This window comes from Thalassophryne amazonica, chromosome 13 (assembly GCF_902500255.1).
Source record: "Thalassophryne amazonica chromosome 13, fThaAma1.1, whole genome shotgun sequence".
NCBI lineage: Eukaryota > Metazoa > Chordata > Actinopteri > Batrachoidiformes > Batrachoididae > Thalassophryne > Thalassophryne amazonica.
In genome coordinates, this window is record NC_047115.1 from 83,286,905 (window position 1) to 83,301,298 (window position 14,394).

Here is a 14,394-nt window from a genome sequence, read left to right on the forward strand (position 1 = left end):
CAACAACAAAAAACACATACTCATAAATATATAAATATTTCCAACACAATTCCAATCAGTTCACTATACTACCATAAAAATAAACAGCACTATTTGAAGAAATATGAGTGAAGTTTTACACACACAAACACACTAGGGGTGTCATAATACATGTATTTGCATTGAACCGTATGGTACACATGCAATGGCTCGGTTCACAGAATACACACTTCGTCTCTGCACAGTATGATTACAGACGCATGCTTATTTGTTTCTGTAAGTCACTGACATTTTATCTCATTTCCACACACTGCGTCACTCTAGTTCTATGCTCTGTGCAGGAGGCGTGGCCAGACCGTCAGTGCAAGAGGCGTGGCCACACCCCTGAGTCTGCTGTCGGCTTCTGAGGTGAAAAGAGGAAACAGCAAACCAGGCACTTAAAGCCAGTGAATACATTATTCCAATTAGAAACTTTGGGACCATAAATGAAATTGGTTAATTTAGTTTATTCTTCCGAAACAAACGTGAAAAAGTGTAATGATACGCAGATGTGATCGGTGCACATAGGAGTTTACACAGAAAATGTAAACAACTTATAAATTTACATTTTATATTAATTAGTGTAAAATTTTATGGATGAGACAGCCGCTGAATAGCGACACTGTGAAGAATGATTTCAGATCTGCACAGAGTAAGGTTTTATGAGATGCCAGCATTTTTGCAAAAAAAAAAAAAAAATTAAACTTGACAAATTATTAAAGGGAGTCTGGATCCACACATTGCATGACATAAAGAAACAAAGAAATAAAAACATGCTGCACAATAAATTCATCTCAATGCGAATGACAAGAGATGTAATCAATTCATAAACATTTAATGAAAAAAAAAAATTACATTTGGAGTGTCTCACAGTGCTAAGGCCCTGCCACACCATGACAATTTAGCCAGCGTATGCTGACAGCCCCATTTCCACTGAGTGGTTCGGGCCAGTACATCTCGGAACAGTTAAGACTGGCTTGGATTGCATTTCCGCCGCAGGCAGAATCCTTTTGTGTGACAGGTGGAACACTTAAATATTGACAAGCACATCATCAAGCCTACATATGTTGTCGTGCGGCCTTGCCCCCTCCACACGGAGGCAAAACAGGGCACTTTAACATTATTTTATTTTAGTTTGGTAGATCATGGGATTTATTTTCATTGTGTGCAGAATGCTGAAGAATTGACCGATATCTGTGGTAAACGCTGAGGTGAATGAATGAGCCACTATAACTTTCAACTTTTAAAATAAGTTAATTGTCTTTTTATGGTACATCTGATACAAACTCATCTCATTTGCACTCATGACGCACACCCCATCTCCCCCTCCCCCCACACCTCTACCACCCCCTCCCCTTGCCTCTGCCCTGCTGTGGCTCCCCACATTCACACTGCCTCAATTCGGATGACGGACTGTCTTAAAGTTTAGCGTACATAAATAATCAAATGTATATGTATGGGTGTTCTAATTCTGATGCGTGCCATTATTACGTTCAACTTGTAATAATTGTAGATTAATTGTATTTTTGTCTGAGGTGACTGTGTGGGAAGAAATTGCATTGCACTTCAGCGACGACAAATATTTTCAGACGTCATTTTCCAAAATCAGGATGTTTTATGTGAATTCGTTTTCTTCAGGCTGTGATGATGAATGAGACAAATGAACATGTAAGATTAAGTAAGATCTTTATATTTACTCCGTGTATGAATGGTTTTATTTGTGAAGTCTGAACTGTTCACACGACTGGAGCTTTCAGTTGTTGAGCCAATCAATGGACAGCATCAAAGGACGAATTTCAACTTATGAGTAACTTACAAGAAACGTGTGTCAACAACTGCATAAGTTACCTACAACTTCTGCCTGCATATGCTGGATCCTCTATACTAAAGATTTCTGGGGAGGACCATGTAGTGTATATTTTTAACTTTTCTCCATGGTCAAGTCTGGCAAAAAACAAACAAAACACAAAGAAACCTGCATCCCCATTGCCCTTTCTGGAATGTCTTTGGACACCACTGTTCTAAGCGTTTTAGAGTCTTTTTTTCTCTGAATATTTTCTAGGTTCAAGGATGGGCTTTCAGCACTTGATGTCATTCATGCTTTAGAGCAGCATGCACTCCTATTCAAGACATTCATGTGCCCAAGTGCGGAAAAGCTGACTGACATCCACAACACTGGACAATCTTTTCCATGTTCAGCTCAGTGAACAAGGCATGACAAGGCGGCAAGAGGAGACTCTTTACTTGTGGATAATCTGTTCTGCTGAATTTAATCCTGTGTAATATTATCTAAGTGCAAGGATTTTTCACATCTTTTGATGGTGTACTTGTTGTTACATTTTATACTGTTACGGTGCCTTGAAAAAGTATTCTGCCCTTTGGTATTTTACACATTTTAATTTTTTATGCCATTGCAAATATAAAAAGTAAATCAGGCTTCTCTAAATAAACATTTCTAAAATGATCTTCCTTAAACTCAAAGCAAATCTCTACAATTTGATATAAATTAATTAAAAATATAGAAACAAAGATGATGGGTTGCATTTTGTATCCCGTTATACAGCTTCATGATGAAGTGGTATAGAGGAGGATTTTCTTAAAAAGAAGACCTGAAAGTTCAGCTACAATTTACCAGAAGATACATGTGAGATACAAGCCTGGATTTCATGTTTTGGTGAAAGAAAATCCTCCTCTATACCACTTCATGATGAAGCTGTGTAACTGGGGATACAAAATGCAAAACATGCACTATGCACAATTTCTCCAATCACAGCCAGAGAAGCCTGTAACTTCTTCTGGGTTGTCTGAGTGTCTTAGTGGCTTTCCTCACTCTTCTCCTTCTTGCACAGTAGTCACTCAGTTTTTGAGAACTGTCTCCTCCACACAGATTTACCTTAGTGTCATACTGTTTGTATTTCCTCATAATTAATGTAAATAAAGTCCAAGACATATTCAGTGACTTGGAAAAGTTCATGTTTCCATCCCCTGACTTATCTGAAGAAAACTGGCAATAAAACTGATCATTTACAGGTATTATACCAAAGTGTTATTACTTATGCAACCCATCATCTTGGCTTTTATATTTTTAATTAATTTATATCAAATGGTAGAGATTTGCTTTGAGTTCAAGGAAGATAAGTTTAGAAATTGTTATACTGAGAAGCTTGATTTACTTTTTCTATTTGAAATGGCATAAACAAATTAAAATGGGTGAAACACCAAGGGGTTGAATATTTTTTTCAAGGCACTGTATTTCAGGGAAGATTAAAAAAAATTAAACACAGAAAACAAACCTGTGAGGTAGGTTGTACATGACCTCTGGTTTGCCATAAGGACAATGGGACTGTTTAACAGGTCGGATTGTATGCGTATTCCACTTTTCTCTGCATTCATCAAGGTCGCTTTGTAGCACATCCATAATCACAAATCACAGCAGGCATGTGTGCTCATGTCTACTATTGAAGAGATTTCTCTCTCCCAAATTATTCAAAAGGTCCATCCAAAATTGAGACTTGAAAAACACAAACTGGAATTAGGGTGATTAAATGTAATGTTTTTGGATTCCGATGCAATACAAAATGGACTTAATGATGAATAGAATTTCTTCTTCCATGAAACAGACGTAAATATACAAGAACCACAATGTCCTGAATAAATGTATCCATCTTCACCTTTATTAGTCTGTTGTTTGGATCTTGAATGAAAGGGTATGATCTAACTATCTGTTTTAAAGCCATTTTAATGTTTCTAGCTTGTAAAAACAAAAAGGAAAATATATATAATAATGACACCTCCGTTTGCAGAAATATGACCACCAGCTTTCAATTATTTGGTTTGCCATTGAAGAGCCGTACAAATGACTTGCAGCCCCATCATAGTCCTCATAGTGCAGCAGGTAACAGAATATTTACAGAGGAGTCCTTCAACTGGTGATGTGAATTTGACACAAATACTCCTTAGACATTATTCTTTTGAAAAAACTGACTGGTCACTTGGATTTTTAATTGGTGGCCAGGTAGGGGTCAACTGAAGAATTACATGGGTTAAAATTAAAAGATGCTCCAATCAAACTGAAAACTATACTACATTCTTTGTCTGAACATAGAGTCCAAAAAGGTCTAGTTTGGACTATCTATGACTGAATGTGATGGAGCTATGCAGTAAAAACAGCAAGAATGGCGACAAAGGTCAATTTCAGGTTGTACAGGGGTCAAAAGCTAAAGTTGCTCTAATTTTGGTAATAAGTTATGCAAATTATTGATTGAGTTAATAGGGTTTTAAAACGGAATAGTTTGCACCACGTGTCATGTATAGTTATGTGACAGGGTAACATGTCATGTCATAGAATCCAATGGACATCAACACTGTTTGACCTTTACTTTGGACAGTAAACATTCAACATGGTCAGAATTATTCCATTTATTCATTTGATTGTTTATCCAATAATTTGCACCACTTTTTACCAAAATTAGAGCAACTTTTGACCTCTGCACAAACTGAAACTGACCTTTGTCACCATTCTTAATGTTTTTACCCCATAACACCACAGATGGTCCAAACTATATGTTTTTGGAATATTTATGATAGACAAATAATGTGGTATAGTTTTCAGTATGATTGGAGCACTTTTTAATTTTGACCCCTGTGTAATTGTTCAATTGACCCCTACCTGGGTGCCTATTGAAAATTCAAGTGGCCAGACTTTTTTTTCCCCCCCCAAAAGAGTAATGTCTAAGGCGTATCTGTGCTGAATTTGGAGCTTGCATCACCAGCTGAATTATGCAGCAGTTATCTGCATCACAACCAGTGTGTGATGATCATAAGGTACACTGAATTGCTGCCATTTTCAGTACCACAGTCAGTGCGAAGTCGCACTGGAATGATTCCACATTCTCAGAGACTGTCCAGATAATACTGGGCAATGACCCACATGGTCACTGTTTTCACGTTTGGCACAGTGTCTGCCACACTGAATGGTAGCCATATTATTGACCTGGCCCCTTTAACTCTTCCTGTATTGCAGCATGAGCGGTAGCAAGGAGAGTAGGGTTTTTTTTTGCCTGGATAAAGACAAGCATTTCAGCTTCCTCTTCAAGGAGCGAAGGCTCATGTGGACATCATGTCTTGAAGCCAAAAATTCCAAAATTTCAGCATTGCTGTGGTTGTGATTAAAATGTCTTTGAATTAGATCCTCCTCTGTGGGGATATCTGGTGCTGACCCTGCCAACATAAAGACATAAAAACAGAGATTGACTTTTGTTAAAAGTACAACACTTTGCCTCTGATGTATGGTTGAGGTCCTTTAACATTAGCGTCTGCATAAACACTAACTTTCTACCCTATGGCAGTGAAACTCACTCTCTGCACCTGTGACACAGCTGACTACAATTTTTTAGCTATAATCGCCATTCACCAAACACTGTAAATTGATTACATAACACAAGCTGTTCAAATTTACATCAATGCATTTAACATAAAGATGTGGTGCGAACTACATCAATAGCATTAAAAATTTGGATACGAGTAATTTGATTAAATATCTACTCTGCATAAATTACAAGTCCACTTACTGTTGTCTGCATACTCTGCTAAAAATTGTACATTAGAGCCACAGAACACTTGAATGGCTCCCAAATCTTGACCACAGTAAGGGAAAAACATAGTAGCCTCGAAAAAGATAGGCATAGAACACTGGTGTAAGAGGGTTTCTTAATGTACTAATGAAATGAGTACAACCCCAATTCCAATGAAGGTGGGACATTGTGTGAAATGTAAATAAAAACAGAATACAATGATGTGAAAATCCTCTTCAACCTATATTCAATTGAATACAGCACAAAGACAAGATATTTAATGTTCAAACTGACAGACTTTTTAGTTTTTGTGAAAGTGTTTGCTCATTTTGAAATGGATGCCTGAAACACATTTCAAAAAAGCTGGGACAGGGGCAACAACAGACTGGGAAAGTTAATGAATGTTCAAAGAACACCTGTTTGGAACATTCCACAAGTGAACAGGTTAATTGGAAACAGGTGAGTGTCATGACTGGGTATAAAAGGAGCATCCCCAAAAGGCCCAGCCGTTCACAAGCAAAGAAGCGTGAACAAATAGTCCAACAGTTTAAGAACAATTTCTCAACATTCAATTGCAAGGAATTTAGGGATTCCATCATCTACAGCGCATAATATAATCAGAAGATTCAGAGAATCTGGAGAACTTTCTACACGTAAGCGGCAAGGCCGATAACCAACATTGAATGCCCGTGAGCAGCACTGCATTATCATTGTGTAAAGGATCTTACAGCGTGGGCTCAGGAACACTTCAGAAAACCATTGTCAGTTAACACAGTTCATTGCTACAATGGGGAAAATAAGTATTTGACCCCCTGTCAGTTTTGCAGGTCTTCCCACCTACAAAGAATGGAGAGGTCTGTAATTTTTAATCGTAGGTACACTTCAACTAAAAAAATAAAAAAAAATTAAAAAAATCCAGAAAATCACATTGTATGATTTTTAAATAATTAATTTGCATTTATTGCATGAAATAAGTATTTCACCCCCAACCAACCAGCAAGAATTCTGGCTCTCACAGACCTGTTAAATTTTCTTTAAGAAGCCCTCTTATTCTGCACTCTTTACCTGTATTAATTGCACCTGTTTGAACTTGTTACCTGTATAAAAGACACCTGTTCACACAATCAATCACACTCCACAACCTGTCCACCATAGCCAAGACCAAAGAGCTGTCTAAGGACACCAGGGACAACACTGTAGACCTGCACAAGGCTGGGATGGACTACAGGACAACAGGCAAGCAGCTTGGTAGAAGACAACAACTGTTATGATTATTTATTAGAAAGTGGAAGAAACACAAGATGACTGTCAATCTCCCTCGGTCTGGGAATCCATGCAACATCTCACTTTGTGGGGAAAGGATGAGTCTGAGAAAGCTCAGAACTACACAAGAGGACCTGGTCAATGACCTGAAGAGGGCTGGGACCACAGTCACAAAGATTACATTAGTAACATGATGCTGTTATGGTTTAAAATCCTGCAGGGCAGCAAGGTCCCCCTGCTCAAGCCAGCACATGTCCAGGCCCATTTGAAGCTCACCAGTGACCATCTGGATGATCCAGAGGAGGCATGGGAGAAGGTCATGTGGTCAGATGAGACCAGAATATAGCTTTTTGGTATAAACTCCACTTACCATGTTTAGAGGATGAGAACAACCCTAAGAAAACCATCCCAACCGTGAAGCATGGGGGTGGAAACATCATACTCTGGGGGTGCTCTTCTGAAAAGGGGACAGGACGACTGCACCGTATTGAAGAGAGGATGAATGGGGTCATGTATTGCGAGATTTTGGCAAACAACCTCCTTCCCTCAGTAAGAGCATTGAAGATGGGTCATGGCTGGGTCTTCCAGCGTCTGACGGGCATTTGCCCGAAACGTAACTTGATTTTTTTGTTTAATAAAAATTTTTCTGACTAAGAGCACTGTGGCTGTGCGGATCATTTGGATTTTTAAGAGCACTGTGGCTGTGCGGATCATTTGGATTTTTTCACAGGTCTTCCAGCATGACAATGACCCCAAACACACAGCCAGGGCAACTAAGGAGGGGCTCTGTAAGAAGCATTTCAAGGTCCTGGAGTGGCCTGGCCAGTCTCCAGACCTGAACTCAATAGGAAATCTTTGGAGGGAGCTGAAACTCCAAACCTGAATGATTTGGAAAAGATCTGTATGGAGGAGTGGACCAAAATCCCTGTTGCAGTGTGTGAAAACTTGGTCAAGAATTACAGGAAACATCTGACCTCTGTAATGGCAGACAAATGTTTCTGTACCATTTGTTAAGCTCTACTTTTCTAGGAGATCAAATACTTATTTCATGCAATAAAATGCAAATTAATTATTTAAAAATCATACAAAGTGATTTTCTGGATTTTTTTTAAGATTCTGTCTCTCACAGTTGAAGTGTACCTACGCTAAAAATTACAGACCTCACCATTCTTTGTAGGTGGGAAAACCTGCAAAACTGACAAGGGGTCAAATACTTATTTTCCCCACTGTACATCCACAGGTGCAAGTTAAAACTCTACCATGCAAAGCAAAAGCCATACATCAACAACATCCAGAAAGGCCGCCGCCTTCTCTGGGCCCAAGCTCATTTGAAATGGACAGATGCAAAGTGGAAAAGTGTGCTGTGGTCTGATGAGTCCACATTTCAAATTGTTTTTGGAAATCGTGGACGTCATGTCCTCCGGACAAAAGAGGACAAAGACCATCCAGATTGTTACCCAAGTTCAAAAGCCAGCATCTGTGATGGTATAGGGGTGTGTTACTGCCCATGGCATAGGGAACATACACAACTGTGTTGGCACCATCAATGCTGAAAGATACATCCAGGTTTTGGAGCAACACATGCTGCCATCCGAGCAATGTCTTTTTCAGGGAAGTCCCTGCTTTTGTCAGCAAGACAATGCCAAGCCACATTCTGCATGTGTTACAACAGCGTGGCTTCGTAGTAAAACAGTGCGGGTACTAGACTGGCCTGCCTGCAGTCCAGACGTGTCGCTCTTTGAAAATGTGGCGCATTATGAAGCACAAAATACGACAACGGAGACCCTGGACTGTTGAACAACTGAAATCGTACATCAAGCAAGAATGGGAAAGAATTCCACCTACAAAGCTTCAACAGTTAGTGTCCTCAGTTCCCAAACACTTATTGGGTGTTGTTAGAAGGAAAGGTGATGTAACACAGTGGTAAACATACCACTGTCCCATTTTTTTGAAACGTGTTGCAGGCATGCATTTCAAATTGAGCAAATATTTGCACAAAAACAATAACGTTTATCAGTTTGAACATTAAATATCTTGTCTTTGTGGTGTATTTAATTGAATATAGGTTGAAGAGGATTTGCAAATCATTGTATTCTGTTTTTATTTATATTTTACACAACGTCCCAACTTCATTGGAAATAGGGTTGTATTTTGTATCAATCTATAATCTTTTTATGTTATTACCATTAGCATGCAGGCTAATCGGCATGCAAATGTGCAGCAGTGTATATTATATAGACTACAGTGTGAAAAACAACAAAATAAATGTCACGTAATGTGCAGTGTGGTACAGTGATATAAATACTGTGTAATCAAGAAAAAAGGTACATTACCGTGCAACGTTGCAACTTTCCAGCCGTTTTCTTCATCCTGTGTTCAATGGCTGTTATGCTGAGAGCGCCCCCTGCAGGTTTGGAGCACTTCCGTTGTGGTGACTGGTTATGCAGTGCATGTGTTTTCTTGGTTTGCATCGTTTCTCTATTTGCAGCGCATCTTTGATGATGCATTTGTTTTGTTTTTCTTGCAGCGCATTTGGCCGTTGCAGTGCATTTGGCCCTTGTCGGCCACCGTATAACATAACAGACAAAAGGTTCTCCAATCACAGCCACAGAAGCCTGTAACTCCTTCCAAGTTCTTGCATCTTCCATCTTGCAGGGTCACTCGGTTTGTAAGAACTCGCTCCTTCAGATAGATTTACCATACTGAAACCCACAATTTGTACTTCTTAGTATAGTAAATGAAGACTAAAGCTGAGCTTACACTGTGCGAGTTTTGGCCCTTTTTGAGCCAATTTTTCACTTGTGCGAGAATGTTTTTTGGATTGCGCCGAGTTTCAGCTTAATCGTGCGTCCTGCATCGTGTAGTATACATGGAGTAACGAGCTGTGTTTAACCTCTCACGACCACCTCCTGTTCGGCTCCAGTTGTATGGTCAGATGAAAATCAAACTTGTTTAATATTCTGGTTAGCCCTCGTGAGGCTATCGCGCTGTTGAAGCAGCGCTAGCGTCTATGAGCCGATTTACCCCAACCTCTCACACTGCACATGTGCAAACACCGATGAAGATATGGAGAGAGCAAAACAGTGATCATCTCTTTGGGAGAGAGATTATCTCTTTGGGAAAGCAGCTTCTGTTTCTTTTTTCAACCTTATTCTTCAACTCATGTAAAGTCTTGTATTGTTTTTTGTTGTTGTTAAAAATATGATGTCTCCCATCAAGAGATTTTGTGAAAATAAGAAATGTAAATAAAGTTTGAAATAAAAAAGAAAAAAAAAAAAAAAAGCTCCTGTTTATGTTTTGCTTCTGGAAACACGAGTCCAATGTGTGGTTTTTGAACGTACAATGTGAGTAGTCAGATTGCATCAGAGCATCCGGCCATATAGTGTGAAAACATAAATCGTGCGCTCTGAACTTTTACACCCTGGGGTTTTGTCATACAGTTTGATCTGGAGCCAAGTGCAACGACTGAAAATATCGTACAGCATGGATACTTAGGAAAAAAGAAAAAAAAGACAGCAATATGATTCATTTATAATATTCAAGACAGCAAAAGTTACCCCGAACGCCATAGGTGTTTGGAAAACTAAAGGGGGTCGGGGGAGATGCCCCCCCCACCAAGGAAATTTTGAGAATATGAGTGCCCTGTGGTGCATTTTGGTACATTCTTTGGACTAAATTTTGACCTGAAACAGCTGTTAAATTTCTCTTGTGATCTCATGCAGTATGGCACAACACATGTTGTGCCATCCTGTAGGAGCATGTACAGAATATAACACAATAGTTTACAAATATAGCTAAATCTTGATGAAAACTTTAGTTTGTTTTTGATTGGGCTCAAAGACTAGGCAATTAAAAATCATAACCCCCAACTAGCATGTTATAAATAACTTCATAACTGATTGAAAGCAGTTATGAAGATATTTATTTTCTTTGAAAATAAATATCTTATAAGGCCTCATTTTTCGACCAATGAGTGCGCGTTGAACTGTTGTCCATAGTTGAATAAGACTAGGTATCTGAAGACTAGGTAAAGAGTTATCATAATACTGAAGCCACTCGATTACTATTATTCATTCAATAATGCACAACAATAAAATGTTAAATTTGTTTAAATTATCCATCTCAGTCTGAGCCCAAACACCTCTAAGAATCTGAACCTGAATTTTTTTTTTGGTTTTATACAGAAATTTATTTACTGATTTTCTTTTTCAACAGAGGTTTAACAGTTTAACAACCAAAAAAAAAAAAAATATGGCCACATACTAAAATGTGTGGTGGATGGTGCCATTGGTGGTAACAAACTTCAATGATCGCCGTGTTTTACTCCCTAAGCATTACATTTTTTCATATAACAATACCAAAATATCACAGAATTTACTTGTTTAAATGATATAAGCATTAAATTATTACTATACCTGTATTTATCTTGTGTAATATTGGAAATAATGAGAAACTGATGAGGTAGAAAATTTGTTGAACGATGCTATGAGATTTGGCGCGGGAAGCAGGCAGGAAATTGGAACATCGAGACATTGTTGCGCATTTACTACCTTTAAAAGAGCGTATGGCGAAAAGCGATTCCGCGTGGAAACTCGTCAGTCCTCGCTCACACTGCCTCCGATGTTACTGTTGTGGGATACGGACATGGGCTCCACAGAGAATCCAAGTCATTAAAAAGATACAGACCTCTCTCAGTGGCCACGGAGCTCTGCGGCTGTGGTTACGAGACCCTACAGCGCTGCAGATTTTTCCGCAAGAAGTGTATCTTTGCGGGCTGCCGGAGCACTCTGCATCAAAACAGAAGTGTTTCCATGCCTGCTCGTGTAGAACTGTTCGAGCAGTCTCTGGACCTGTTGCCAGAGTTGGCTGCAGCTCCGCACAGCAGACAGGGGGGCGGTGTGAGTGGCCCGCTGCGGCACTTACCGAGGCCGCAGACTTGGTAAACGCATCGGAGGCAGTGAGAGCGAGGCCTCATTTTTCAACCAATGAGAATGCGCGTTGAACTGTTGTCCGTATACCAAAATGGCGGCCTCCCTCTCCGGTAAACAAACCACTTTATGATGATCGATTTCAAAGGAATTTGGGCGTTTTACGGCAAAATATTAGTTTTTCGATTTGAAGAAATAAAAAATAATGTTCCGTCAATTCTTTCAGACGGCATGAATTTACAAAAAGACTGAAAACCATCCAAAGACGGTAAATAAGCATCCCTGGTACGTTGTCTGCCCAACTTAAGACCTACACAGTGACCTGGAAATCTTCACGTATCGATTATCTGACATGTATAGAAAACTGGGTCTAAGTGTTGATTTATCTTAACAGTTATCCTGAGATATATTGTTCTTATTTATATTATATATGTTTTTCTTTAAATCTTTGGATTAAACATTAAAGTCCACACTTCAACTGTGTCTTGATTGTTTTAGTTTAACTCCACTGTGGTAACAGAGATACAAGATCACACAAACTGTCACTGTTCCAATAGTTACAGACCGAACAGGAACTGCAGAGATGTCAGCAGGGCTGCACAGTAAAGCTTGCCTGCTCAACACTGGTGAGTGAATGGTGCTATCAGACTTTCCTGATGCGGCAAGTTAATTTTCAAGCCTGTTTAAAACAAAAACTGGTCCAAAAATCAATGTATTTCAGCAAAGGTTTAAAGTAGACCTGCATTGAAATAAATGTGGTCAGATTTCAGAAAGAAATAGCTGATATGTATTTATAAGACCCTTGTGAATGCAGTAAAGTAATCTGTAAGCCCAAATTTGTAATTCAGCCGAGAAATCTTCGTTTAAAAATGACAAATTTGCAGCTAAAATTTAGCCCTCTGTGAAAACAGTTTGTACAGGCGTATCATTTCCATGACGTCAGGGACAAGATGACGCGCTCCCGCCTTCAGTCCGATCCCGCATCGAAATTGATTTTATCTGTTAGTAATGTTACTTATACACGTCCTGGTTTCAACATCCAAAAGTAAGCTGCAATGAATGTGAGATACAGATCTGTGAGCTCAGATCAGCAACGACATCGACAGCGGGCACCGTTCTTCCTCTCCCGCTCTCTGCCTCCGCTGCGCTTATTAAGTCTGCGGGCTCGATAACGAGCTCGTTAACCGCCGACATGGGGCACTCACACCGCCCGTGTCTGCTTTGCAGCCGGTGTTGTGCCAGATTCAGCGCACAACACCGGCATCACCTCTCTGTCTACTGAATGGAGCTGCAGCACACTTGGCACAAGTCCTGAGATTACACTCGCTGTTTTAATGCAAAGCGGCCAGTACACCTGTTGCTGCAAGGACAGGCTTCTTGCAGCAAAATCCACAGCACCGCACGTCTCGGCAATCAGAGCCCCAGAGCTCCATGGACGTTGAGAGAGGTTTATATATTTTTAATGACTGGGATTCTTTGCGGGTCTCGCCTCCATATCCCGCGATGGTACCGGAGGCGAAAGACAGTAGATTTTCATTGCGACACCACTCAATCAAACGGGTGCATGAAAAAGTCCCCCAAAATAATTTTCAAGCACAAATAAAAGAAATGTGTACTCACCAAACGTGCCGCAAGACAATATGAAGTTTTAAAAAAGTAGATCCTTCCGTATAAGACAAGAAAAAGGTGCAGATGCAAACTGACGTAAATCCACAAATTACAGTTGGCGCGCAATGCATGCTGGGAGAGAGGGTCTTCTCCGTGACGTGGGACAGTTTGCGGAGGGCTAAATGTTAGCTGTAAATTTGTCATTTTTAAATGAAGATTTCTCTGTTGAATGACAGATCTGGGCTTCCAGATTTACTTTACTACATTCAGAAGGATCTTATGTGTAAATGTAAGTCATTTTTTGGTCCAAAGATCTGACTGCATTTATTTCAATGCAGGTCTACTTTAAAAAAAAAAAAAAAAAAAAAAAAAAAAAAAGACTGAGCACCCCCCCCAAACATCTGACTGAACAATCCCATGAACCACTTGGGATTTAGAGATGTAGGGAAGGAGTCAGGAGATTTCAGTTTGTTTTTGCATCCAGGTTTGCTTTGGGACTGTGTGTGGTGAGATTATTAATTAGTGCACATTTGGAGAGCCCTTTTTTATTCCCCCAGAGAAGCAACTGGCACACACCTCTCGATAATATTCTCTTGGTGACGCTTGCTTCTCTCACCTTTATATATGTGAAATTAAAACAGTATTAGCCTTCAGAGTGACTGACAACTGTACCATCCATTAAAACAATCAGTGCCACTTAATGTAGGGACACATAAAATGACCAGCCTCAATTTTAACACACTACTGGTATTTCATGTTGTGTACTACAGTAACTACAGGTACATGGTGATCTGTCTCAATAACAGACTGATATGATGATGTTAAAAAAGCCTTGGGGAGACAATGATAGGAAATGCATTTCCATGAGCTGAAAAGGAAGTCAAATTTATCTGTGGTAAGGCCTGAAATACAGGCCTATTTGAAGTAATTCAAGGCCTACTTTTTCCCATTTGGGTGGGTTATTTTCAGGACAGCTTGAGCTCAGATGAAAAACCATCTAAGCA

The 14,394-nt window shown here is 39.6% G+C and overlaps 1 protein-coding gene across 2 annotated transcripts in view; it reads right to left on the bottom strand.

Moving 5' to 3' along the window:
- Positions 1-14,394, bottom strand: part of pwwp2b (PWWP domain containing 2B) — a 37,710-nt gene that overhangs the window by 21,903 nt on the left and 1,413 nt on the right. The gene's annotated exons all lie outside the window — the stretch shown is intronic.